General features: G+C 44.3%; 9 non-coding genes and 1 pseudogene across 9 annotated transcripts; all 10 read left to right on the top strand.

Annotated features, from left to right (window-relative positions):
• Positions 1 to 2,475: 2,475 nt before the first annotated feature.
• LOC130315222 (U2 spliceosomal RNA) lies at positions 2,476 to 2,665 on the top strand. The gene has a single exon (XR_008862792.1). It is a non-coding gene; the product is annotated as a U2 spliceosomal RNA (small nuclear RNA).
• Positions 2,666 to 4,745: 2,080 nt separating this feature from the next.
• Positions 4,746 to 4,878, top strand: LOC130315244 (U2 spliceosomal RNA; annotated as a pseudogene).
• Positions 4,879 to 9,916: 5,038 nt separating this feature from the next.
• On the top strand, positions 9,917 to 10,106 carry LOC130315221 (U2 spliceosomal RNA). The gene has a single exon (XR_008862791.1). It is a non-coding gene; the product is annotated as a U2 spliceosomal RNA (small nuclear RNA).
• Positions 10,107 to 12,184: 2,078 nt separating this feature from the next.
• LOC130315170 (U2 spliceosomal RNA) lies at positions 12,185 to 12,375 on the top strand. The gene has a single exon (XR_008862747.1). It is a non-coding gene; the product is annotated as a U2 spliceosomal RNA (small nuclear RNA).
• Positions 12,376 to 14,473: 2,098 nt separating this feature from the next.
• LOC130315103 (U2 spliceosomal RNA) lies at positions 14,474 to 14,664 on the top strand. The gene has a single exon (XR_008862687.1). It is a non-coding gene; the product is annotated as a U2 spliceosomal RNA (small nuclear RNA).
• Positions 14,665 to 16,762: 2,098 nt separating this feature from the next.
• Positions 16,763 to 16,953, top strand: LOC130315169 (U2 spliceosomal RNA). Its single transcript, XR_008862746.1, has one exon. It is a non-coding gene; the product is annotated as a U2 spliceosomal RNA (small nuclear RNA).
• A 2,092-nt stretch (positions 16,954 to 19,045) lies between these two features.
• LOC130315168 (U2 spliceosomal RNA) lies at positions 19,046 to 19,236 on the top strand. The gene has a single exon (XR_008862745.1). It is a non-coding gene; the product is annotated as a U2 spliceosomal RNA (small nuclear RNA).
• A 2,096-nt stretch (positions 19,237 to 21,332) lies between these two features.
• Positions 21,333 to 21,523, top strand: LOC130315167 (U2 spliceosomal RNA). Its single transcript, XR_008862744.1, has one exon. It is a non-coding gene; the product is annotated as a U2 spliceosomal RNA (small nuclear RNA).
• Positions 21,524 to 23,604: 2,081 nt separating this feature from the next.
• Positions 23,605 to 23,795, top strand: LOC130315166 (U2 spliceosomal RNA). The gene has a single exon (XR_008862743.1). It is a non-coding gene; the product is annotated as a U2 spliceosomal RNA (small nuclear RNA).
• Positions 23,796 to 25,880: 2,085 nt separating this feature from the next.
• Positions 25,881 to 26,071, top strand: LOC130315164 (U2 spliceosomal RNA). Its single transcript, XR_008862741.1, has one exon. It is a non-coding gene; the product is annotated as a U2 spliceosomal RNA (small nuclear RNA).
• The last annotated feature ends 58 nt before the right edge of the window (positions 26,072 to 26,129 follow it).

Below are 26,129 nucleotides of genomic sequence, written 5' to 3'. Positions count from 1 at the left end.
AAAGAAATAACTAAGTGCCTGGAGCAGAAAGGAAAAGAAATTATCTTTAGGTCTCGAATACAGCATCTTGAGGAAAACGAGACCTGCTCCAGGTATTTTTTTAAGAAAATACATGAAAATAGAAGGTTAATAGAAAACATTGAAGGAGTGAATGATGTACAGGGTATTTTAAAAAAGGTGCAAGAGTTTTATGCGGATCTTTTTAATGTAAAACACATTGATGAATGTTTTATGAATGACTCGTTAAAGGAGATCACCAATTTTTTAGATCCTGTCTCACAGTCTTTTTTATTGCAGAATATTTCAGAGCAGGAGATTTTAGAGACCGTCAAGAGTTTTAAAACAGGTAAAGTGCCTGGGCCGGATGGTATACCCATTGAATTTTATGTTACTTTTTATGGTATTTTAAAAGAAGATTTGTTCTCCCTTTTTACGGAAGTCTTTAAGTCTAAAATCCTCCCAGGCTCATGGAAGAAGGGTGATGTCTCCCTGCTATTCAAAAAGGGAGACCGGTCGGAACTCAAAAACTGGAGACCAATCACCCTTCTGAACTGCGACTATAAAATAATGGCGAAACTGTGTGCTAACCGCTTAAAGAACGTAATCCATAAAATAATTCATACAAACCAAGTCTGTGGGGTGCCTGGGAGGAGTTTATGGGAGAACCTAAACCTTTTAAAGGATGTAATTAGCGACACCAAATTAAGAAAAGGAAAGCTGGCGGTTTTATCCATAGATTTTGAAAAAGCTTTCGACAGGGTGTCACATTTTTATCTTTTTAAGGTTTTAGAGAAAATGGGTATACCTGATGGCTTTTTATTGTCTCTTAGAGCTTTTTATGATAACTGTACTAGTAAAATTTTAGTAAATGGTTTTAAGACACAGGGCGTGATTTTAAATTCCGGAGTGAAGCAGGGGTGTCCCTTGTCCCCACTACTCTTCATTTGCGCAATAGAGCCTCTTTTATGTACAATACGAAAGGATAAGCAGATCCATGGAGTCCCCCTGCCAGGAGGAGGGGGACTAGAGGCGAAGGTAGTGGGGTACATGGACGATGTTGCGGTGTTTTGCAGGGACACCCCATCGCTTCAGAAGACGCTAAAACAGATTCAATATTTTAATTGTGCCTCCGGTTTTAAAGTCAATTTTAACAAAAGTAACATTTTAAACATAGGCGGAATGCCTTTGTATGATGTGCCCGTCCCTGTGTCTGAGTCGGTGCAGATTTTAGGTGTCTCCTTTGACGAGTCTAATAATGGTTTTAATAGCTGGGACTTGGTGGCTCAAAAAATAAATAAGAAAATATGTATGTGGAACATGCGAGAACTTACAATGGAAGGGAAGGTTTTAATTACAAAAATGGTGCTTTTACCTATTTTATTGTATTTAAGTCTGGTTTTCCCACCCCCCGAAATGGTTCTAAAGAAAATAACAAAAGCTTGTTTTACTTTCTTTTGGAGTTCTAAGAGCGAAAAATTAAAGAGACAAATTGTGATAAAACCGAACTCCAGGGGCGGTAAGGATTTTCCAGATTTTAAAGCTTTCCTTTTAATAAAGTTTTTTAGCATGTGTTTTACTACTGTTTTTAAAGATAGCTACTGGTCTTATTTTGTTCGTTTTAATACTGGTTATTTTATGCGGAGGAACGGCTGGTTTTCTACAGTTTTAAGTTGCCCTTATTCTTTGAATTTACCCCCTCAATACATGATTTTAGGAAAAATTTTAAACTTATATAATTTTAAAGGTAAAAGTGTTCAGGATCTGTGCAATAGCAAAAAACTACTAAAGGAAATAAAAGAAACCAGTACCGTGACTCCCATCAAAAATTTTAACGAACAGAAGTGTATACAGATTTGGAAGATGTTGAGTATTAATTATCTTTTTAATTCACAGAAGGACCTGGCCTGGAGCTGCGCACATGAGTGTCTTCCATGCCGGGCATTCCAGCACCGAAGAGGATTATCCAACTCTGCAACCTGCCCGAGGGAGGGATGCCGACAAGAGGAGACCGTGCACCATCTAATATGGACTTGTTTTTACTCGCAGAAAATATGGACAAAGATACTCCCTCTGGTAAAAAGGATAACTGGACTAAAAGACTTAAATATTGCAGTGGTTTTTTATGGTTGCCTGGAATGCCCAACACGGACTCAAGAGACTATTGCATGGAAGATCATAAACTGTGTGAAGGCAGCTCTGTGGAAGGCCAGGAATATTTTATTGTTCAAGCATGAGGTTTTATCTGTGAAGGACATTTTATCTATCTGTTTTTATGAAATGTACCAGTACTATCTTTTGGACAAGAAGAGATTTCCGCTTTTATCTAGAAAATGGTTTTTAAAAGAATGGAATTCTATCTTGTAAAGCCACCAAGTGCCCATTTTATGTTTTAATATGTTGTAAATATGTTATTTATATGTAACTGTATTTATTGACATATTTGCACAACTTTGTTAACATTATTTAATTTTTAATAAAGTTGCCCCCGTAAGGGTAGTCAAGTTAAAAAAAATCTGTTCTTATCAGTTTAATATCTGATACGTCCCCTATCTGGGGACCATATATTAAATGGATTTTTGAGAACGGGGGCCGATTTCGAAGCTTGCTTCCGTCGCCCTATGCATTGACCCGATATGGCAGTATCTTCGGGTACAGTGCACCACCCCCTTACAGGGTTAAAAAGAAAGATTCCTACTTTCATTGCTACCTGCTTGCTGGCTAGCCAGCTAGCCAGCCCTGTGGGCCTTGCTGCTGCTGCAGCCAAAAAACAAAAGGTGGTGCTGCTGCTGCTTCTGCTTCTGCTTGTGTCTGGCTGCTGTTGGAGCGTCCAGGCACAGGACTTCTGCTGCTGCTGACTAAATGGCCTCCTTAATTGGATCATTTGAGTAGCCAGCACACCTGTGCAGGTAGGGCATGACATGATAGGCAGCTGCCTTGATAGCGGGTGGGTGCTGAATGTTCCTAATTGACAAAATAAGATTAATGCTTATGAAGAAATATAAAATCTCATCCCTTCCCCAATATCGCGCCACACCCCTACCCCTTAATTCCCTGGTTGAACTTGATGGACATATGTCTTTTTTCGACCGTACTAACTATGTAACTATGTAACATAACATGGGGGGGGGGGGGGGTCTCCTGGCTGTTCACACAGGTGTGTCATTGCTGTACATTGACCATGCATTGCTTCTGTGGTATTGCAAAGGCAAAGACAAATGCTTCCAGCCATCCATTGCACTAATGGATTGGTCATCAGCTGGCTGTCTATGTCCCGCATCAATATAGACCAAAGTACAGAGGGTTAGGCTATGCTATTGTGCACCTACCTGATGCATCAGAAGGTGCGAGGCCCTTGCTAAATTCTGTGCACAGACTTTGAGATCTATACTTTAGACTGTATCTAAACCTGCTCCAACATGGACTGACATTCTGGCCTACTTTCAGCCGATGCGACTTGTCTGTCGCTGAACAGTCGCTTTTTATGTATTCAGCACCTATGTATAATGTTGTAAAAATGCTCTAGAAGCTAAAGTCGCAGAAATGTCACACATATTTGGCCTGCAACTTTCTGTGCGACAAATTCAGACAGGAAAAATCAGTATAAATCCTTAGAAAATTATCCCCCAGTGTCTCCATCTGCTGGCGGTATTGAATAAGCATTGCTGCACTGATGGGGTATGCATTAGACGAAAAAAAAAGAAGAAAAAGAAGAATAATACGCCCAGAAAAGAGGCGAAAAGGAGAAAAACGTAAAAAAACGTGAAAAAAAAGTAAGAGGAAGAGAAGGGAAAAAAAGGTGGAAATGGGTTTAAAAGTGATTTCGGCGGAGAAATATATATATATATATATATATATATATATATATATATATATGCGCACACACACACATATATATAAACGTATTCTCCGTTGAGATATTGCAGCCGCTGCTGTGTCCAGGCCCAGGAGCCTTAGCACTGTGCTGTGATGTCACTCAATACCACTGACATCACTAGGTGTAAACAACATCTCTCCTTTGCTGTGTATGTGACTATGGAGCTGTTTGGTGATGTCGTCTATTATGGCCTTCATAGAAGCAACAGGAGATTGTTGCATCCATCTAGAACCCTCAGAACTACAGTGCTATGATGTCACTCACTTCCACAGGCCTTGCAGAGTGTAAACAACAACAACCCAGCTTTGTTGTGTATGTAACCATAGGGATTTGTGATGTCACCTAGAACCTTCACAGCAGCGACAGCTTTATGAGGAGCATCAGCACTGCTCTGCCTGAGCAGAACCATCACCGCCATAGGTTGTCAAATAACCCGGGTTTAACCCACACAGGTAAGTCCAATGGGGTGCAGGCATGTCCTCTATGCTTACAGCTTCCCGTGGGTGTTGGTTTGATACCGTTTGGGGACAGCCAAGGAGGCATCTGCAGGCAACAAAGGTAGGTGTGTGCTTGTGTGTGTGTTTCCTATGCAGATCCTAAGCCCAGTGTCACATGCAAGTAGGAGGAGTAAGAAGGGTTCCTGGCAAATCCGGGTTATGGATTGCATTTAAAAAGGCCCCGTGGGAGTGCAATGGGCCCCTGTCTTGCTGCTTAGCAATAATGGTATGGGTTTAGGTTCTGCTGTGTGTACTGGTGGTTGACTGCCCCCCAGCCCAGAGTGTGCATGGAAAATTGTCTGGCAGCCTCCCTGACAGCAAGCAGTGATAGTGCCCATGAAGGGCACCTTGTTGGGCCCGCCCCTTTCACGGTTATCGCTTCTCGGCCTTTTGGCTAAGATCAAGTGTAGTAATACAGGAGATCTGGTCAGAAGGTACTCGGGTACCCCTCTCCTCGGCCTTGTGGGATCGCCCAGGTTTATTGCCTGGGCTTCACCCACTTGTTGCTATTGGGGAGAGGGCCTAGTCCCAGGGTAACGAGTAGCGATCGCCTCTCAAGACCTTCGGGTGGAGAGAGGTTAGAACCATGGATGATGATCCGGATCCAGGTTCTGTGCCGGCATACGCAAGGATCAAAAACACCGTGAGAGTCATTCTCACGGATGATACCAAAAGGGTGGACGATTTGAAATTCGTAGTAGAGGACGTGCTCGGAGGAGTTTTCGGAATACAGAAGGGCGAGATATTGGCAATCCAGGACTACCCGAAGCGTAAAATTTTTGATGTGACGTTCACACAAAATGGCATCCACAGAGATTTTGTTACCAGAGCTGCTGCGAGTAAAGACAAAAAGCTTCAGGGTGTCCGGATTATTGAGCACGTTCTAGACGATATTAAGCTGGTGGTAGTAAAGATGTATTCCCCTTTCGCCAACCTACACGATGTTGAGTTGTTTTTACAAGTCTATTTTAGTAAGGTTGAGTGCAGAGGAAAAATCATGAACAGCTGTGGCATCTGGACATCTAAGTGGAGATTTCAGGTTACATGCAAAAAAGATGACAGATTGCCAGGGGGAATACAACTACCACCAGCTCGTTTTAAAATAAATAATATGTGTGGCGACCTCTTTTATGCGGGGATGCCAAGCTACTGCAGGAAGTGTCACAGATATGGACACACAAAAGAAAACTGTGAAAGTACATGCAAAAAATGTGGTAGCACACAGCACGAGACAGAGAAATGCACAAGAGGAGGGAGGTGCAATTTCTGTCAACAATTCGGTCACCTTTTCTCCTCTTGTCCCCACAGACATAGGACGGAGCAGCAGTGGCAACCCTGGAGGCAGCAAGGACAGCAACCGGGACACCAGCCGAGGCAAGCAGAGCCAGTGATTACCCCCCCACAAGAGGTAAGCGGTGAGATGGAGAAGGAGAAAGACCCCCCTCAGGCAAAAGGAGGGGACCCTAAAGAGCAGAGGATGGCCAAAAAACGTGCAAGTGGTGAAAAAACTGGCCCCCAGGAGCATGCTGGGTTAAGAGAGGAGCGGACGGCGGCCGAATCCGCTCCTCAGCAACCTCTGGCTCAGGGTCCCCCTGAGAGCGATGATCCGGGTGGAGAGGTGAAGGTTAAAAGGCGGAGGGGCTCCAGAAGACTCTATTCGGAGGCGGTCCAGGGGGAGCCGATGGAAGTACCTGCGGATGCAGGGAACCCAAGTGACGTTCCTCCACAGGTCCCCATAGGGGATACCCCCCCTCCTCCCTGCCAGGAGGAGGTTTCAGGGGTGACCGTCTCTGAGGTACCAGAGACGGAACTAAGTGAACACCCGACCCCTATGGAGGGGCAAGAGGTGGAAGAACCCAATGAGTCTGGAGCCCTGATTGCCAGGATGCCCGAGAACAACTATGCCTCAATCATGATGGAGGAGGGGGGTCGGCTGAGTGATGGTGCCTCCTCTCCTGCTTCCTCTATGCGTACAGTTGAGTCAGATTTTGGGGGGTATGAGGCTTCGGAGGGGGAATCAGAGGTGTAAGACGTTTTCTTGTACATTCCCATGGCTGAGTTGTCCGGTCTGTCCTTGAACGTGAGAAGTGTGAGCGCCAGAGTAAGAAGGGTTGCCCTATTTAATTACTTGTCGGTTTTTGCTGCTTCCGTCCTTTTCCTGCAGGAATGTGGCATCCCGCACAGATTAAATTATAAAGAATATGAAGATGATTGGGTGCACGGTCCATCAGTCTGGTCTAGATCAAATGAGTCCAGATCAGCAGGGGTCGCCATACTTTTTAAAGGGAACGTTTTAATTGAGAGTTTTAACGAAATTTTACCAGGCAGAATTTTATTGGTCAGCGCTTTTATTAATGGTATTAAATGGCAGTTTTTAAATTTTTATGGTTCTCCTGATAAGAATGAAAGAATAAAAATGTTGGAGATTTTACCCCTTTTTATTAACAATTCTAGTCCTCTTGTTTTATCAGGTGATTTTAATTGTATTTTAAGGGGAGAACGCCGTTTTTCGAACGCAGTGAGTAGGAACTATGATAAGACGTCTTTTATGTTAAAAAACTTGATTTTAGATTTTAATCTCACTGATGTTTTTAAAAAATGTAATTTTAACGTACCAGAGGAAGACGGTGTTACCTGGAGCAATGCAAGCTGTAGCTCCAGGATAGATTTTATTTTTTGTTCTTATCAAGTACTGCCTTTTAACTGTGATCTTTTTACCAATGTTTTTTCTGACCATAAATTATTGTATTTTAAAGTTAAAAGTGATTTTAAAAGGAGAACTGGTAGGAATGCCTGGAAGTTAAACGTGTCCCTTTTAGAAGATCCGCAGGTTTTATCAGATTTTATCACCTTTTACAAGGAATGCAGACGAGTAAAAGACCCCAACACTCCCACCAGTATCTGGTGGGAAAAAATGAAACTAAAAATAAAAGAATTTTTTATCCGTGTTGGGGTTAGGAAAGCTAAAGAAAAACGTGAATTTTATAATATCCTAAATACTCGTCTGCAAACCCTGTACAAATTCAGAGCACATGGGATGGAGGTGGAGAAGGAGGTGCATGATCTTAAAAAAGAAATAACTAAGTGCCTGGAGCAGAAAGGAAAAGAAATTATCTTTAGGTCTCGAATACAGCATCTTGAGGAAAACGAGACCTGCTCCAGGTATTTTTTTAAGAAAATACATGAAAATAGAAGGTTAATAGAAAACATTGAAGGAGTGAATGATGTACAGGGTATTTTAAAAAAGGTGCAAGAGTTTTATGCGGATCTTTTTAATGTAAAACACATTGATGAATGTTTTATGAATGACTCGTTAAAGGAGATCACCAATTTTTTAGATCCTGTCTCACAGTCTTTTTTATTGCAGAATATTTCAGAGCAGGAGATTTTAGAGACCGTCAAGAGTTTTAAAACAGGTAAAGTGCCTGGGCCGGATGGTATACCCATTGAATTTTATGTTACTTTTTATGGTATTTTAAAAGAAGATTTGTTCTCCCTTTTTACGGAAGTCTTTAAGTCTAAAATCCTCCCAGGCTCATGGAAGAAGGGTGATGTCTCCCTGCTATTCAAAAAGGGAGACCGGTCGGAACTCAAAAACTGGAGACCAATCACCCTTCTGAACTGCGACTATAAAATAATGGCGAAACTGTGTGCTAACCGCTTAAAGAACGTAATCCATAAAATAATTCATACAAACCAAGTCTGTGGGGTGCCTGGGAGGAGTTTATGGGAGAACCTAAACCTTTTAAAGGATGTAATTAGCGACACCAAATTAAGAAAAGGAAAGCTGGCGGTTTTATCCATAGATTTTGAAAAAGCTTTCGACAGGGTGTCACATTTTTATCTTTTTAAGGTTTTAGAGAAAATGGGTATACCTGATGGCTTTTTATTGTCTCTTAGAGCTTTTTATGATAACTGTACTAGTAAAATTTTAGTAAATGGTTTTAAGACACAGGGCGTGATTTTAAATTCCGGAGTGAAGCAGGGGTGTCCCTTGTCCCCACTACTCTTCATTTGCGCAATAGAGCCTCTTTTATGTACAATACGAAAGGATAAGCAGATCCATGGAGTCCCCCTGCCAGGAGGAGGGGGACTAGAGGCGAAGGTAGTGGGGTACATGGACGATGTTGCGGTGTTTTGCAGGGACACCCCATCGCTTCAGAAGACGCTAAAACAGATTCAATATTTTAATTGTGCCTCCGGTTTTAAAGTCAATTTTAACAAAAGTAACATTTTAAACATAGGCGGAATGCCTTTGTATGATGTGCCCGTCCCTGTGTCTGAGTCGGTGCAGATTTTAGGTGTCTCCTTTGACGAGTCTAATAATGGTTTTAATAGCTGGGACTTGGTGGCTCAAAAAATAAATAAGAAAATATGTATGTGGAACATGCGAGAACTTACAATGGAAGGGAAGGTTTTAATTACAAAAATGGTGCTTTTACCTATTTTATTGTATTTAAGTCTGGTTTTCCCACCCCCCGAAATGGTTCTAAAGAAAATAACAAAAGCTTGTTTTACTTTCTTTTGGAGTTCTAAGAGCGAAAAATTAAAGAGACAAATTGTGATAAAACCGAACTCCAGGGGCGGTAAGGATTTTCCAGATTTTAAAGCTTTCCTTTTAATAAAGTTTTTTAGCATGTGTTTTACTACTGTTTTTAAAGATAGCTACTGGTCTTATTTTGTTCGTTTTAATACTGGTTATTTTATGCGGAGGAACGGCTGGTTTTCTACAGTTTTAAGTTGCCCTTATTCTTTGAATTTACCCCCTCAATACATGATTTTAGGAAAAATTTTAAACTTATATAATTTTAAAGGTAAAAGTGTTCAGGATCTGTGCAATAGCAAAAAACTACTAAAGGAAATAAAAGAAACCAGTACCGTGACTCCCATCAAAAATTTTAACGAACAGAAGTGTATACAGATTTGGAAGATGTTGAGTATTAATTATCTTTTTAATTCACAGAAGGACCTGGCCTGGAGCTGCGCACACGAGTGTCTTCCATGCCGGGCATTCCAGCACCGAAGAGGATTATCCAACTCTGCAACCTGCCCGAGGGAGGGATGCCGACAAGAGGAGACCGTGCACCATCTAATATGGACTTGTTTTTACTCGCAGAAAATATGGACAAAGATACTCCCTCTGGTAAAAAGGATAACTGGACTAAAAGACTTAAATATTGCAGTGGTTTTTTATGGTTGCCTGGAATGCCCAACACGGACTCAAGAGACTATTGCATGGAAGATCATAAACTGTGTGAAGGCAGCTCTGTGGAAGGCCAGGAATATTTTATTGTTCAAGCATGAGGTTTTATCTGTGAAGGACATTTTATCTATCTGTTTTTATGAAATGTACCAGTACTATCTTTTGGACAAGAAGAGATTTCCGCTTTTATCTAGAAAATGGTTTTTAAAAGAATGGAATTCTATCTTGTAAAGCCACCAAGTGCCCATTTTATGTTTTAATATGTTGTAAATATGTTATTTATATGTAACTGTATTTATTGACATATTTGCACAACTTTGTTAACATTATTTAATTTTTAATAAAGTTGCCCCCGTAAGGGTAGTCAAGTTAAAAAAAATCTGTTCTTATCAGTTTAATATCTGATACGTCCCCTATCTGGGGACCATATATTAAATGGATTTTTGAGAACGGGGGCCGATTTCGAAGCTTGCTTCCGTCGCCCTATGCATTGACCCGATATGGCAGTATCTTCGGGTACAGTGCACCACCCCCTTACAGGGTTAAAAAGAAAGATTCCTACTTTCATTGCTACCTGCTTGCTGGCTAGCCAGCTAGCCAGCCCTGTGGGCCTTGCTGCTGCTGCAGCCAAAAAACAAAAGGTGGTGCTGCTGCTGCTTCTGCTGCTTCTGCTTCTGCTTGTGTCTGGCCGCTGTTGGAGCGTCCAGGCACAGGACTTCTGCTGCTGCTGACTAAATGGCCTCCTTAATTGGATCATTTGAGTAGCCAGCACACCTGTGCAGGTAGGGCATGACATGATAGGCAGCTGCCTTGATAGCGGGTGGGTGCTGAATGTTCCTAATTGACAAAATAAGATTAATGCTTATGAAGAAATATAAAATCTCATCCCTTCCCCAATATCGCGCCACACCCCTACCCCTTAATTCCCTGGTTGAACTTGATGGACATATGTCTTTTTTCGACCGTACTAACTATGTAACTCTGTAACATAACATGGGGGGGGGGGGGGGTCTCCTGGCTGTTCACACAGGTGTGTCATTGCTGTACATTGACCATGCATTGCTTCTGTGGTATTGCAAAGGCAAAGACAAATGCTTCCAGCCATCCATTGCACTAATGGATTGGTCATCAGCTGGCTGTCTATGTCCCGCATCAATATAGACCAAAGTACAGAGGGTTAGGCTATGCTATTGTGCACCTACCTGATGCATCAGAAGGTGCGAGGCCCTTGCTAAATTCTGTGCACAGACTTTGAGATCTATACTTTAGACTGTATCTAAACCTGCTCCAACATGGACTGACATTCTGGCCTACTTTCAGCCGATGCGACTTGTCTGTCGCTGAACAGTCGCTTTTTATGTATTCAGCACCTATGTATAATGTTGTAAAAATGCTCTAGAAGCTAAAGTCGCAGAAATGTCACACATATTTGGCCTGCAGCTTTCTGTGCGACAAATTCAGACAGGAAAAATCAGTATAAATCCTTAGAAAATTATCCCCCAGTGTCTCCATCTGCTGGCGGTATTGAATAAGCATTGCTGCACTGATGGGGTATGCATTAGACGAAAAAAAAGAAGAAAAAGAAGAATAATACGCCCAGAAAAGAGGCGAAAAGGAGAAAAACGTAAAAAAACGTGAAAAAAAAGTAAGAGGAAGAGAAGGGAAAAAAAGGTGGAAATGGGTTTAAAAGTGATTTCGGCGGAGAAATATATATATATATATATATATATATATATACGCGCACACACACACATATATATAAACGTATTCTCCGTTGAGATATTGCAGCCGCTGCTGTGTCCAGGCCCAGGAGCCTTAGCACTGTGCTGTGATGTCACTCAATACCACTGACATCACTAGGTGTAAACAACATCTCTCCTTTGCTGTGTATGTGACTATGGAGCTGTTTGGTGATGTCGTCTATTATGGCCTTCATAGAAGCAACAGGAGATTGTTGCATCCATCTAGAACCCTCAGAACTACAGTGCTATGATGTCACTCACTTCCACAGGCCTTGCAGAGTGTAAACAACAACAACCCAGCTTTGTTGTGTATGTAACCATAGGGATTTGTGATGTCACCTAGAACCTTCACAGCAGCGACAGCTTTATGAGGAGCATCAGCACTGCTCTGCCTGAGCAGAACCATCACCGCCATAGGTTGTCAAATAACCCGGGTTTAACCCACACAGGTAAGTCCAATGGGGTGCAGGCATGTCCTCTATGCTTACAGCTTCCCGTGGGTGTTGGTTTGATACCGTTTGGGGACAGCCAAGGAGGCATCTGCAGGCAACAAAGGTAGGTGTGTGCTTGTGTGTGTGTTTCCTATGCAGATCCTAAGCCCAGTGTCACATGCAAGTAGGAGGAGTAAGAAGGGTTCCTGGCAAATCCGGGTTATGGATTGCATTTAAAAAGGCCCCGTGGGAGTGCAATGGGCCCCTGTCTTGCTGCTTAGCAATAATGGTATGGGTTTAGGTTCTGCTGTGTGTACTGGTGGTTGACTGCCCCCCAGCCCAGAGTGTGCATGGAAAATTGTCTGGCAGCCTCCCTGACAGCAAGCAGTGATAGTGCCCATGAAGGGCACCTTGTTGGGCCCGCCCCTTTCACGGTTATCGCTTCTCGGCCTTTTGGCTAAGATCAAGTGTAGTATCTGTTCTTATCAGTTTAATATCTGATACGTCCCCTATCTGGGGACCATATATTAAATGGATTTTTGAGAACGGGGGCCGATTTCGAAGCTTGCTTCCGTCGCCCTATGCATTGACCCGATATGGCAGTATCTTCGGGTACAGTGCACCACCCCCTTACAGGGTTAAAAAGAAAGATTCCTACTTTCATTGCTACCTGCTTGCTGGCTAGCCAGCTAGCCAGCCCTGTGGGCCTTGCTGCTGCTGCAGCCAAAAAACAAAAGGTGGTGCTGCTGCTGCTGCTTCTGCTGCTTCTGCTTCTGCTTGTGTCTGGCCGCTGTTGGAGCGTCCAGGCACAGGACTTCTGCTGCTGCTGACTAAATGGCCTCCTTAATTGGATCATTTGAGTAGCCAGCACACCTGTGCAGGTAGGGCATGACATGATAGGCAGCTGCCTTGATAGCGGGTGGGTGCTGAATGTTCCTAATTGACAAAATAAGATTAATGCTTATGAAGAAATATAAAATCTCATCCCTTCCCCAATATCGCGCCACACCCCTACCCCTTAATTCCCTGGTTGAACTTGATGGACATATGTCTTTTTTCGACCGTACTAACTATGTAACTATGTAACATAACATGGGGGGGGGGGGGGGGGGTCTCCTGGCTGTTCACACAGGTGTGTCATTGCTGTACATTGACCATGCATTGCTTCTGTGGTATTGCAAAGGCAAAGACAAATGCTTCCAGCCATCCATTGCACTAATGGATTGGTCATCAGCTGGCTGTCTATGTCCCGCATCAATATAGACCAAAGTACAGAGGGTTAGGCTATGCTATTGTGCACCTACCTGATGCATCAGAAGGTGCGAGGCCCTTGCTAAATTCTGTGCACAGACTTTGAGATCTATACTTTAGACTGTATCTAAACCTGCTCCAACATGGACTGACATTCTGGCCTACTTTCAGCCGATGCGACTTGTCTGTCGCTGAACAGTCGCTTTTTATGTATTCAGCACCTATGTATAATGTTGTAAAAATGCTCTAGAAGCTAAAGTCGCAGAAATGTCACACATATTTGGCCTGCAACTTTCTGTGCGACAAATTCAGACAGGAAAAATCTGTATAAATCCTTAGAAAATTATCCCCCAGTGTCTCCATCTGCTGGCGGTATTGAATAAGCATTGCTGCACTGATGGGGTATGCATTAGACGAAAAAAAAGAAGAAAAAGAAGAATAATACGCCCAGAAAAGAGGCGAAAAGGAGAAAAACGTAAAAAAACGTGAAAAAAAAGTAAGAGGAAGAGAAGGGAAAAAAAGGTGGAAATGGGTTTAAAAGTGATTTCGGCGGAGAAATATATATATATATATATATATATATATATATATATATATATATACGCGCACACACACACATATATATAAACGTATTCTCCGTTGAGATATTGCAGCCGCTGCTGTGTCCAGGCCCAGGAGCCTTAGCACTGTGCTGTGATGTCACTCAATACCACTGACATCACTAGGTGTAAACAACATCTCTCCTTTGCTGTGTATGTGACTATGGAGCTGTTTGGTGATGTCGTCTATTATGGCCTTCATAGAAGCAACAGGAGATTGTTGCATCCATCTAGAACCCTCAGAACTACAGTGCTATGATGTCACTCACTTCCACAGGCCTTGCAGAGTGTAAACAACAACAACCCAGCTTTGTTGTGTATGTAACCATAGGGATTTGTGATGTCACCTAGAACCTTCACAGCAGCGACAGCTTTATGAGGAGCATCAGCACTGCTCTGCCTGAGCAGAACCATCACCGCCATAGGTTGTCAAATAACCCGGGTTTAACCCACACAGGTAAGTCCAATGGGGTGCAGGCATGTCCTCTATGCTTACAGCTTCCCGTGGGTGTTGGTTTGATACCGTTTGGGGACAGCCAAGGAGGCATCTGCAGGCAACAAAGGTAGGTGTGTGCTTGTGTGTGTGTTTCCTATGCAGATCCTAAGCCCAGTGTCACATGCAAGTAGGAGGAGTAAGAAGGGTTCCTGGCAAATCCGGGTTATGGATTGCATTTAAAAAGGCCCCGTGGGAGTGCAATGGGCCCCTGTCTTGCTGCTTAGCAATAATGGTATGGGTTTAGGTTCTGCTGTGTGTACTGGTGGTTGACTGCCCCCCAGCCCAGAGTGTGCATGGAAAATTGTCTGGCAGCCTCCCTGACAGCAAGCAGTGATAGTGCCCATGAAGGGCACCTTGTTGGGCCCGCCCCTTTCACGGTTATCGCTTCTCGGCCTTTTGGCTAAGATCAAGTGTAGTATCTGTTCTTATCAGTTTAATATCTGATACGTCCCCTATCTGGGGACCATATATTAAATGGATTTTTGAGAACGGGGGCCGATTTTGAAGCTTGCTTCCGTCGCCCTATGCATTGACCCGATATGGCAGTATCTTCGGGTACAGTGCACCACCCCCTTACAGGGTTAAAAAGAAAGATTCCTACTTTCATTGCTACCTGCTTGCTGGCTAGCCAGCTAGCCAGCCCTGTGGGCCTTGCTGCTGCTGCAGCCAAAAAACAAAAGGTGGTGCTGCTGCTGCTTCTGCTGCTTCTGCTGCTTCTGCTTCTGCTTGTGTCTGGCCGCTGTTGGAGCGTCCAGGCACAGGACTTCTGCTGCTGCTGACTAAATGGCCTCCTTAATTGGATCATTTGAGTAGCCAGCACACCTGTGCAGGTAGGGCATGACATGATAGGCAGCTGCCTTGATAGCGGGTGGGTGCTGAATGTTCCTAATTGACAAAATAAGATTAATGCTTATGAAGAAATATAAAATCTCATCCCTTCCCCAATATCGCGCCACACCCCTACCCCTTAATTCCCTGGTTGAACTTGATGGACATATGTCTTTTTTCGACCGTACTAACTATGTAACTATGTAACATAACATGGGGGGGGGGGGGGGGTCTCCTGGCTGTTCACACAGGTGTGTCATTGCTGTACATTGACCATGCATTGCTTCTGTGGTATTGCAAAGGCAAAGACAAATGCTTCCAGCCATCCATTGCACTAATGGATTGGTCATCAGCTGGCTGTCTATGTCCCGCATCAATATAGACCAAAGTACAGAGGGTTAGGCTATGCTATTGTGCACCTACCTGATGCATCAGAAGGTGCGAGGCCCTTGCTAAATTCTGTGCACAGACTTTGAGATCTATACTTTAGACTGTATCTAAACCTGCTCCAACATGGACTGACATTCTGGCCTACTTTCAGCCGATGCGACTTGTCTGTCGCTGAACAGTCGCTTTTTATGTATTCAGCACCTATGTATAATGTTGTAAAAATGCTCTAGAAGCTAAAGTCGCAGAAATGTCACACATATTTGGCCTGCAACTTTCTGTGCGACAAATTCAGACAGGAAAAATCAGTATAAATCCTTAGAAAATTATCCCCCAGTGTCTCCATCTGCTGGCGGTATTGAATAAGCATTGCTGCACTGATGGGGTATGCATTAGACGAAAAAAAAGAAGAAAAAGAAGAATAATACGCCCAGAAAAGAGGCGAAAAGGAGAAAAACGTAAAAAAACGTGAAAAAAAAGTAAGAGGAAGAGAAGGGAAAAAAAGGTGGAAATGGGTTTAAAAGTGATTTCGGCGGAGAAATATATATATATATATATATATATATATATATATATATATACGCGCACACACACACATATATATAAACGTATTCTCCGTTGAGATATTGCAGCCGCTGCTGTGTCCAGGCCCAGGAGCCTTAGCACTGTGCTGTGATGTCACTCAATACCACTGACATCACTATGTGTAAACAACATCTCTCCTTTGCTGTGTATGTGACTATGGAGCTGTTTGGTGATGTCGTCTATTATGGCCTTCATAGAAGCAACAGGAGATTGTTGCATCCATCTAGAACCCTCAGAACTACAGTGCTATGATGTCACTCACTTCCACAGGCCTTGCAGAGTGTAAACAACAACAACCCAGCTTTGTTGTGTATGTAACCATAGGGATTTGTGATGTCACCTAGAACCTTCACAGCAGCGACAGCTTTATGAGGAGCATCAGCACTGCTCTGCCTGAGCAGAACCATCACCGCCATAGGTTGTCAAATAACCCGGGTTTAACCCACACAGGTAAGTCCAATGGGGTGCAGGCATGTCCTCTATGCTTACAGCTTCCCGTGGGTGTTGGTTTGATACCGTTTGGGGACAGCCAAGGAGGCATCTGCAGGCAACAAAGGTAGGTGTGTGCTTGTGTGTGTGTTTCCTATGCAGATCCTAAGCCCAGTGTCACATGCAAGTAGGAGGAGTAAGAAGGGTTCCTGGCAAATCCGGGTTATGGATTGCATTTAAAAAGGCCCCGTGGGAGTGCAATGGGCCCCTGTCTTGCTGCTTAGCAATAATGGTATGGGTTTAGGTTCTGCTGTGTGTACTGGTGGTTGACTGCCCCCCAGCCCAGAGTGTGCATGGAAAATTGTCTGGCAGCCTCCCTGACAGCAAGCAGTGATAGTGCCCATGAAGGGCACCTTGTTGGGCCCGCCCCTTTCACGGTTATCGCTTCTCGGCCTTTTGGCTAAGATCAAGTGTAGTATCTGTTCTTATCAGTTTAATATCTGATACGTCCCCTATCTGGGGACCATATATTAAATGGATTTTTGAGAACGGGGGCCGATTTCGAAGCTTGCTTCCGTCGCCCTATGCATTGACCCGATATGGCAGTATCTTCGGGTACAGTGCACCACCCCCTTACAGGGTTAAAAAGAAAGATTCCTACTTTCATTGCTACCTGCTTGCTGGCTAGCCAGCTAGCCAGCCCTGTGGGCCTTGCTGCTGCTGCAGCCAAAAAACAAAAGGTGGTGCTGCTGCTGCTTCTGCTGCTTCTGCTTCTGCTTGTGTCTGGCCGCTGTTGGAGCGTCCAGGCACAGGACTTCTGCTGCTGCTGACTAAATGGCCTCCTTAATTGGATCATTTGAGTAGCCAGCACACCTGTGCAGGTAGGGCATGACATGATAGGCAGCTGCCTTGATAGCGGGTGGGTGCTGAATGTTCCTAATTGACAAAATAAGATTAATGCTTATGAAGAAATATAAAATCTCATCCCTTCCCCAATATCGCGCCACACCCCTACCCCTTAATTCCCTGGTTGAACTTGATGGACATATGTCTTTTTTCGACCGTACTAACTATGTAACTATGTAACATAACATGGGGGGGGGGGGGGGTCTCCTGGCTGTTCACACAGGTGTGTCATTGCTGTACTTTGACCATGCATTGCTTCTGTGGTATTGCAAAGGCAAAGACAAATGCTTCCAGCCATCCATTGCACTAATGGATTGGTCATCAGCTGGCTGTCTATGTCCCGCATCAATATAGACCAAAGTACAGAGGGTTAGGCTATGCTATTGTGCACCTACCTGATGCATCAGAAGGTGCGAGGCCCTTGCTAAATTCTGTGCACAGACTTTGAGATCTATACTTTAGACTGTATCTAAACCTGCTCCAACATGGACTGACATTCTGGCCTACTTTCAGCCGATGCGACTTGTCTGTCGCTGAACAGTCGCTTTTTATGTATTCAGCACCTATGTATAATGTTGTAAAAATGCTCTAGAAGCTAAAGTCGCAGAAATGTCACACATATTTGGCCTGCAACTTTCTGTGCGACAAATTCAGACAGGAAAAATCAGTATAAATCCTTAGAAAATTATCCCCCAGTGTCTCCATCTGCTGGCGGTATTGAATAAGCATTGCTGCACTGATGGGGTATGCATTAGACGAAAAAAAAGAAGAAAAAGAAGAATAATACGCCCAGAAAAGAGGCGAAAAGGAGAAAAACGTAAAAAAACGTGAAAAAAAAGTAAGAGGAAGAGAAGGGAAAAAAAGGTGGAAATGGGTTTAAAAGTGATTTCGGCGGAGAAATATATATATATATATATATATATATATATATATATATATATATACGCGCACACACACACATATATATAAACGTATTCTCCGTTGAGATATTGCAGCCGCTGCTGTGTCCAGGCCCAGGAGCCTTAGCACTGTGCTGTGATGTCACTCAATACCACTGACATCACTAGGTGTAAACAACATCTCTCCTTTGCTGTGTATGTGACTATGGAGCTGTTTGGTGATGTCGTCTATTATGGCCTTCATAGAAGCAACAGGAGATTGTTGCATCCATCTAGAACCCTCAGAACTACAGTGCTATGATGTCACTCACTTCCACAGGCCTTGCAGAGTGTAAACAACAACAACCCAGCTTTGTTGTGTATGTAACCATAGGGATTTGTGATGTCACCTAGAACCTTCACAGCAGCGACAGCTTTATGAGGAGCATCAGCACTGCTCTGCCTGAGCAGAACCATCACCGCCATAGGTTGTCAAATAACCCGGGTTTAACCCACACAGGTAAGTCCAATGGGGTGCAGGCATGTCCTCTATGCTTACAGCTTCCCGTGGGTGTTGGTTTGATACCGTTTGGGGACAGCCAAGGAGGCATCTGCAGGCAACAAAGGTAGGTGTGTGCTTGTGTGTGTGTTTCCTATGCAGATCCTAAGCCCAGTGTCACATGCAAGTAGGAGGAGTAAGAAGGGTTCCTGGCAAATCCGGGTTATGGATTGCATTTAAAAAGGCCCCGTGGGAGTGCAATGGGCCCCTGTCTTGCTGCTTAGCAATAATGGTATGGGTTTAGGTTCTGCTGTGTGTACTGGTGGTTGACTGCCCCCCAGCCCAGAGTGTGCATGGAAAATTGTCTGGCAGCCTCCCTGACAGCAAGCAGTGATAGTGCCCATGAAGGGCACCTTGTTGGGCCCGCCCCTTTCACGGTTATCGCTTCTCGGCCTTTTGGCTAAGATCAAGTGTAGTATCTGTTCTTATCAGTTTAATATCTGATACGTCCCCTATCTGGGGACCATATATTAAATGGATTTTTGAGAACGGGGGCCGATTTCGAAGCTTGCTTCCGTCGCCCTATGCATTGACCCGATATGGCAGTATCTTCGGGTACAGTGCACCACCCCCTTACAGGGTTAAAAAGAAAGATTCCTACTTTCATTGCTACCTGCTTGCTGGCTAGCCAGCTAGCCAGCCCTGTGGGCCTTGCTGCTGCTGCAGCCAAAAAACAAAAGGTGGTGCTGCTGCTGCTTCTGCTGCTTCTGCTTCTGCTTGTGTCTGGCCGCTGTTGGAGCGTCCAGGCACAGGACTTCTGCTGCTGCTGACTAAATGGCCTCCTTAATTGGATCATTTGAGTAGCCAGCACACCTGTGCAGGTAGGGCATGACATGATAGGCAGCTGCCTTGATAGCGGGTGGGTGCTGAATGTTCCTAATTGACAAAATAAGATTAATGCTTATGAAGAAATATAAAATCTCATCCCTTCCCCAATATCGCGCCACACCCCTACCCCTTAATTCCCTGGTTGAACTTGATGGACATATGTCTTTTTTCGACCGTACTAACTATGTAACTATGTAACATAACATGGGGGGGGGGGGGGGGGTCTCCTGGCTGTTCACACAGGTGTGTCATTGCTGTACATTGACCATGCATTGCTTCTGTGGTATTGCAAAGGCAAAGACAAATGCTTCCAGCCATCCATTGCACTAATGGATTGGTCATCAGCTGGCTGTCTATGTCCCGCATCAATATAGACCAAAGTACAGAGGGTTAGGCTATGCTATTGTGCACCTACCTGATGCATCAGAAGGTGCGAGGCCCTTGCTAAATTCTGTGCACAGACTTTGAGATCTATACTTTAGACTGTATCTAAACCTGCTCCAACATGGACTGACATTCTGGCCTACTTTCAGCCGATGCGACTTGTCTGTCGCTGAACAGTCGCTTTTTATGTATTCAGCACCTATGTATAATGTTGTAAAAATGCTCTAGAAGCTAAAGTCGCAGAAATGTCACACATATTTGGCCTGCAACCTTCTGTGCGACAAATTCAGACAGGAAAAATCAGTATAAATCCTTAGAAAATTATCCCCCAGTGTCTCCATCTGCTGGCGGTATTGAATAAGCATTGCTGCACTGATGGGGTATGCATTAGACGAAAAAAAAGAAGAAAAAGAAGAATAATACGCCCAGAAAAGAGGCGAAAAGGAGAAAAACATAAAAAAACTTGAAAAAAAAGTAAGAGGAAGAGAAGGGAAAAAAAGGTGGAAATGGGTTTAAAAGTGATTTCGGCGGAGAAATATATATATATATATATATATATATATATATATATATATATATATACGCGCACACACACACATATATATAAACGTATTCTCCGTTGAGATATTGCAGCCGCTGCTGTGTCCAGGCCCAGGAGCCTTAGCACTGTGCTGTGATGTCACTCAATACCACTGACATCACTAGGTGTAAACAACATCTCTCCTTTGCTGTGTATGTGACTATGGAGCTGTTTGGTGATGTCGTCTATTATGGCCTTCATAGAAGCAACAGGAGATTGTTGCATCCATCTAGAACCCTCAGAACTACAGTGCTATGATGTCACTCACTTCCACAGGCCTTGCAGAGTGTAAACAACAACAACCCAGCTTTGTTGTGTATGTAACCATAGGGATTTGTGATGTCACCTAGAACCTTCACAGCAGCGACAGCTTTATGAGGAGCATCAGCACTGCTCTGCCTGAGCAGAACCATCACCGCCATAGGTTGTCAAATAACCCGGGTTTAACCCACACAGGTAAGTCCAATGGGGTGCAGGCATGTCCTCTATGCTTACAGCTTCCCGTGGGTGTTGGTTTGATACCGTTTGGGGACAGCCAAGGAGGCATCTGCAGGCAACAAAGGTAGGTGTGTGCTTGTGTGTGTGTTTCCTATGCAGATCCTAAGCCCAGTGTCACATGCAAGTAGGAGGAGTAAGAAGGGTTCCTGGCAAATCCGGGTTATGGATTGCATTTAAAAAGGCCCCGTGGGAGTGCAATGGGCCCCTGTCTTGCTGCTTAGCAATAATGGTATGGGTTTAGGTTCTGCTGTGTGTACTGGTGGTTGACTGCCCCCCAGCCCAGAGTGTGCATGGAAAATTGTCTGGCAGCCTCCCTGACAGCAAGCAGTGATAGTGCCCATGAAGGGCACCTTGTTGGGCCCGCCCCTTTCACGGTTATCGCTTCTCGGCCTTTTGGCTAAGATCAAGTGTAGTATCTGTTCTTATCAGTTTAATATCTGATACGTCCCCTATCTGGGGACCATATATTAAATGGATTTTTGAGAACGGGGGCCGATTTCGAAGCTTGCTTCCGTCGCCCTATGCATTGACCCGATATGGCAGTATCTTCGGGTACAGTGCACCACCCCCTTACAGGGTTAAAAAGAAAGATTCCTACTTTCATTGCTACCTGCTTGCTGGCTAGCCAGCTAGCCAGCCCTGTGGGCCTTGCTGCTGCTGCAGCCAAAAAACAAAAGGTGGTGCTTCTGCTGCTTCTGCTTCTGCTTGTGTCTGGCCGCTGTTGGAGCGTCCAGGCACAGGACTTCTGCTGCTGCTGACTAAATGGCCTCCTTAATTGGATCATTTGAGTAGCCAGCACACCTGTGCAGGTAGGGCATGACATGATAGGCAGCTGCCTTGATAGCGGGTGGGTGCTGAATGTTCCTAATTGACAAAATAAGATTAATGCTTATGAAGAAATATAAAATCTCATCCCTTCCCCAATATCGCGCCACACCCCTACCCCTTAATTCCCTGGTTGAACTTGATGGACATATGTCTTTTTTCGACCGTACTAACTCTGTAACTATGTAACATAACATGGGGGGGGGGGGGTCTCCTGGCTGTTCACACAGGTGTGTCATTGCTGTACATTGACCATGCATTGCTTCTGTGGTATTGCAAAGGCAAAGACAAATGCTTCCAGCCATCCATTGCACTAATGGATTGGTCATCAGCTGGCTGTCTATGTCCCGCATCAATATAGACCAAAGTACAGAGGGTTAGGCTATGCTATTGTGCACCTACCTGATGCATCAGAAGGTGCGAGGCCCTTGCTAAATTCTGTGCACAGACTTTGAGATCTATACTTTAGACTGTATCTAAACCTGCTCCAACATGGACTGACATTCTGGCCTACTTTCAGCCGATGCGACTTGTCTGTCGCTGAACAGTCGCTTTTTATGTATTCAGCACCTATGTATAATGTTGTAAAAATGCTCTAGAAGCTAAAGTCGCAGAAATGTCACACATATTTGGCCTGCAACTTTCTGTGCGACAAATTCAGACAGGAAAAATCAGTATAAATCCTTAGAAAATTATCCCCCAGTGTCTCCATCTGCTGGCGGTATTGAATAAGCATTGCTGCACTGATGGGGTATGCATTAGACGAAAAAAAAGAAGAAAAAGAAGAATAATACGCCCAGAAAAGAGGCGAAAAGGAGAAAAACGTAAAAAAACGTGAAAAAAAAGTAAGAGGAAGAGAAGGGAAAAAAAGGTGGAAATGGGTTTAAAAGTGATTTCGGCGGAGAAATATATATATATATATATATATATATATATATATATATATATATATGCGCACACACACACATATATATAAACGTATTCTCCGTTGAGATATTGCAGCCGCTGCTGTGTCCAGGCCCAGGAGCCTTAGCACTGTGCTGTGATGTCACTCAATACCACTGACATCACTAGGTGTAAACAACATCTCTCCTTTGCTGTGTATGTGACTATGGAGCTGTTTGGTGATGTCGTCTATTATGGCCTTCATAGAAGCAACAGGAGATTGTTGCATCCATCTAGAACCCTCAGAACTACAGTGCTATGATGTCACTCACTTCCACAGGCCTTGCAGAGTGTAAACAACAACAACCCAGCTTTGTTGTGTATGTAACCATAGGGATTTGTGATGTCACCTAGAACCTTCACAGCAGCGACAGCTTTATGAGGAGCATCAGCACTGCTCTGCCTGAGCAGAACCATCACCGCCATAGGTTGTCAAATAACCCGGGTTTAACCCACACAGGTAAGTCCAATGGGGTGCAGGCATGTCCTCTATGCTTACAGCTTCCCGTGGGTGTTGGTTTGATACCGTTTGGGGACAGCCAAGGAGGCATCTGCAGGCAACAAAGGTAGGTGTGTGCTTGTGTGTGTGTTTCCTATGCAGATCCTAAGCCCAGTGTCACATGCAAGTAGGAGGAGTAAGAAGGGTTCCTGGCAAATCCGGGTTATGGATTGCATTTAAAAAGGCCCCGTGGGAGTGCAATGGGCCCCTGTCTTGCTGCTTAGCAATAATGGTATGGGTTTAGGTTCTGCTGTGTGTACTGGTGGTTGACTGCCCCCCAGCCCAGAGTGTGCATGGAAAATTGTCTGGCAGCCTCCCTGACAGCAAGCAGTGATAGTGCCCATGAAGGGCACCTTGTTGGGCCCGCCCCTTTCACGGTTATCGCTTCTCGGCCTTTTGGCTAAGATCAAGTGTAGTATCTGTTCTTATCAGTTTAATATCTGATACGTCCCCTATCTGGGGACCATATATTAAATGGATTTTTGAGAACGGGGGCCGATTTCGAAGCTTGCTTCCGTCGCCCTATGCATTGACCCGATATGGCAGTATCTTCGGGTACAGTGCACCACCCCCTTACAGGGTTAAAAAGAAAGATTCCTACTTTCATTGCTACCTGCTTGCTGGCTAGCCAGCTAGCCAGCCCTGTGGGCCTTGCTGCTGCTGCAGCCAAAAAACAAAAGGTGGTGCTGCTGCTGCTTCTGCTGCTTCTGCTTGTGTCTGGCCGCTGTTGGAGCGTCCAGGCACAGGACTTCTGCTGCTGCTGACTAAATGGCCTCCTTAATTGGATCATTTGAGTAGCCAGCACACCTGTGCAGGTAGGGCATGACATGATAGGCAGCTGCCTTGATAGCGGGTGGGTGCTGAATGTTCCTAATTGACAAAATAAGATTAATGCTTATGAAGAAATATAAAATCTCATCCCTTCCCCAATATCGCGCCACACCCCTACCCCTTAATTCCCTGGTTGAACTTGATGGACATATGTCTTTTTTCGACCGTACTAACTATGTAACTATGTAACATAACATGGGGGGGGGGGGGGGGTCTCCTGGCTGTTCACACAGGTGTGTCATTGCTGTACATTGACCATGCATTGCTTCTGTGGTATTGCAAAGGCAAAGACAAATGCTTCCAGCCATCCATTGCACTAATGGATTGGTCATCAGCTGGCTGTCTATGTCCCGCATCAATATAGACCAAAGTACAGAGGGTTAGGCTATGCTATTGTGCACCTACCTGATGCATCAGAAGGTGCGAGGCCCTTGCTAAATTCTGTGCACAGACTTTGAGATCTATACTTTAGACTGTATCTAAACCTGCTCCAACATGGACTGACATTCTGGCCTACTTTCAGCCGATGCGACTTGTCTGTCGCTGAACAGTCGCTTTTTATGTATTCAGCACCTATGTATAATGTTGTAAAAATGCTCTAGAAGCTAAAGTCGCAGAAATGTCACACATATTTGGCCTGCAACTTTCTGTGCGACAAATTCAGACAGGAAAAATCAGTATAAATCCTTAGAAAATTATCCCCCAGTGTCTCCATCTGCTGGCGGTATTGAATAAGCATTACTGCACTGATGGGGTATGCATTAGACGAAAAAAAGAAGAAAAAGAAGAATAATACGCCCAGAAAAGAGGCGAAAAGGAGAAAAACGTAAAAAAACGTGAAAAAAAGTAAGAGGAAGAGAAGGGAAAAAAAGGTGGAAATGGGTTTAAAAGTGATTTCGGCGGAGAAATATATATATATATATATATATATATATATATATATATATATATACGCGCACACACACACATATATATAAACGTATTCTCCGTTGAGATATTGCAGCCGCTGCTGTGTCCAGGCCCAGGAGCCTTAGCACTGTGCTGTGATGTCACTCAATACCACTGACATCACTAGGTGTAAACAACATCTCTCCTTTGCTGTGTATGTGACTATGGAGCTGTTTGGTGATGTCGTCTATTATGGCCTTCATAGAAGCAACAGGAGATTGTTGCATCCATCTAGAACCCTCAGAACTACAGTGCTATGATGTCACTCACTTCCACAGGCCTTGCAGAGTGTAAACAACAACAACCCAGCTTTGTTGTGTATGTAACCATAGGGATTTGTGATGTCACCTAGAACCTTCACAGCAGCGACAGCTTTATGAGGAGCATCAGCACTGCTCTGCCTGAGCAGAACCATCACCGCCATAGGTTGTCAAATAACCCGGGTTTAACCCACACAGGTAAGTCCAATGGGGTGCAGGCATGTCCTCTATGCTTACAGCTTCCCGTGGGTGTTGGTTTGATACCGTTTGGGGACAGCCAAGGAGGCATCTGCAGGCAACAAAGGTAGGTGTGTGCTTGTGTGTGTGTTTCCTATGCAGATCCTAAGCCCAGTGTCACATGCAAGTAGGAGGAGTAAGAAGGGTTCCTGGCAAATCCGGGTTATGGATTGCATTTAAAAAGGCCCCGTGGGAGTGCAATGGGCCCCTGTCTTGCTGCTTAGCAATAATGGTATGGGTTTAGGTTCTGCTGTGTGTACTGGTGGTTGACTGCCCCCCAGCCCAGAGTGTGCATGGAAAATTGTCTGGCAGCCTCCCTGACAGCAAGCAGTGATAGTGCCCATGAAGGGCACCTTGTTGGGCCCGCCCCTTTCACGGTTATCGCTTCTCGGCCTTTTGGCTAAGATCAAGTGTAGTATCTGTTCTTATCAGTTTAATATCTGATACGTCCCCTATCTGGGGACCATATATTAAATGGATTTTTGAGAACGGGGGCCGATTTCGAAGCTTGCTTCCGTCGCCCTATGCATTGACCCGATATGGCAGTATCTTCGGGTACAGTGCACCACCCCCTTACAGGGTTAAAAAGAAAGATTCCTACTTTCATTGCTACCTGCTTGCTGGCTAGC

The sequence above is a fragment of the Hyla sarda genome, unplaced genomic scaffold (assembly GCF_029499605.1).
Source record: "Hyla sarda isolate aHylSar1 unplaced genomic scaffold, aHylSar1.hap1 scaffold_186, whole genome shotgun sequence".
NCBI classification, from domain to species: Eukaryota; Metazoa; Chordata; class Amphibia; order Anura; family Hylidae; genus Hyla; species Hyla sarda.
Note: the sequence above shows the minus strand (reverse complement) of the source record. Positions and strands in the feature narration are given on the sequence as shown.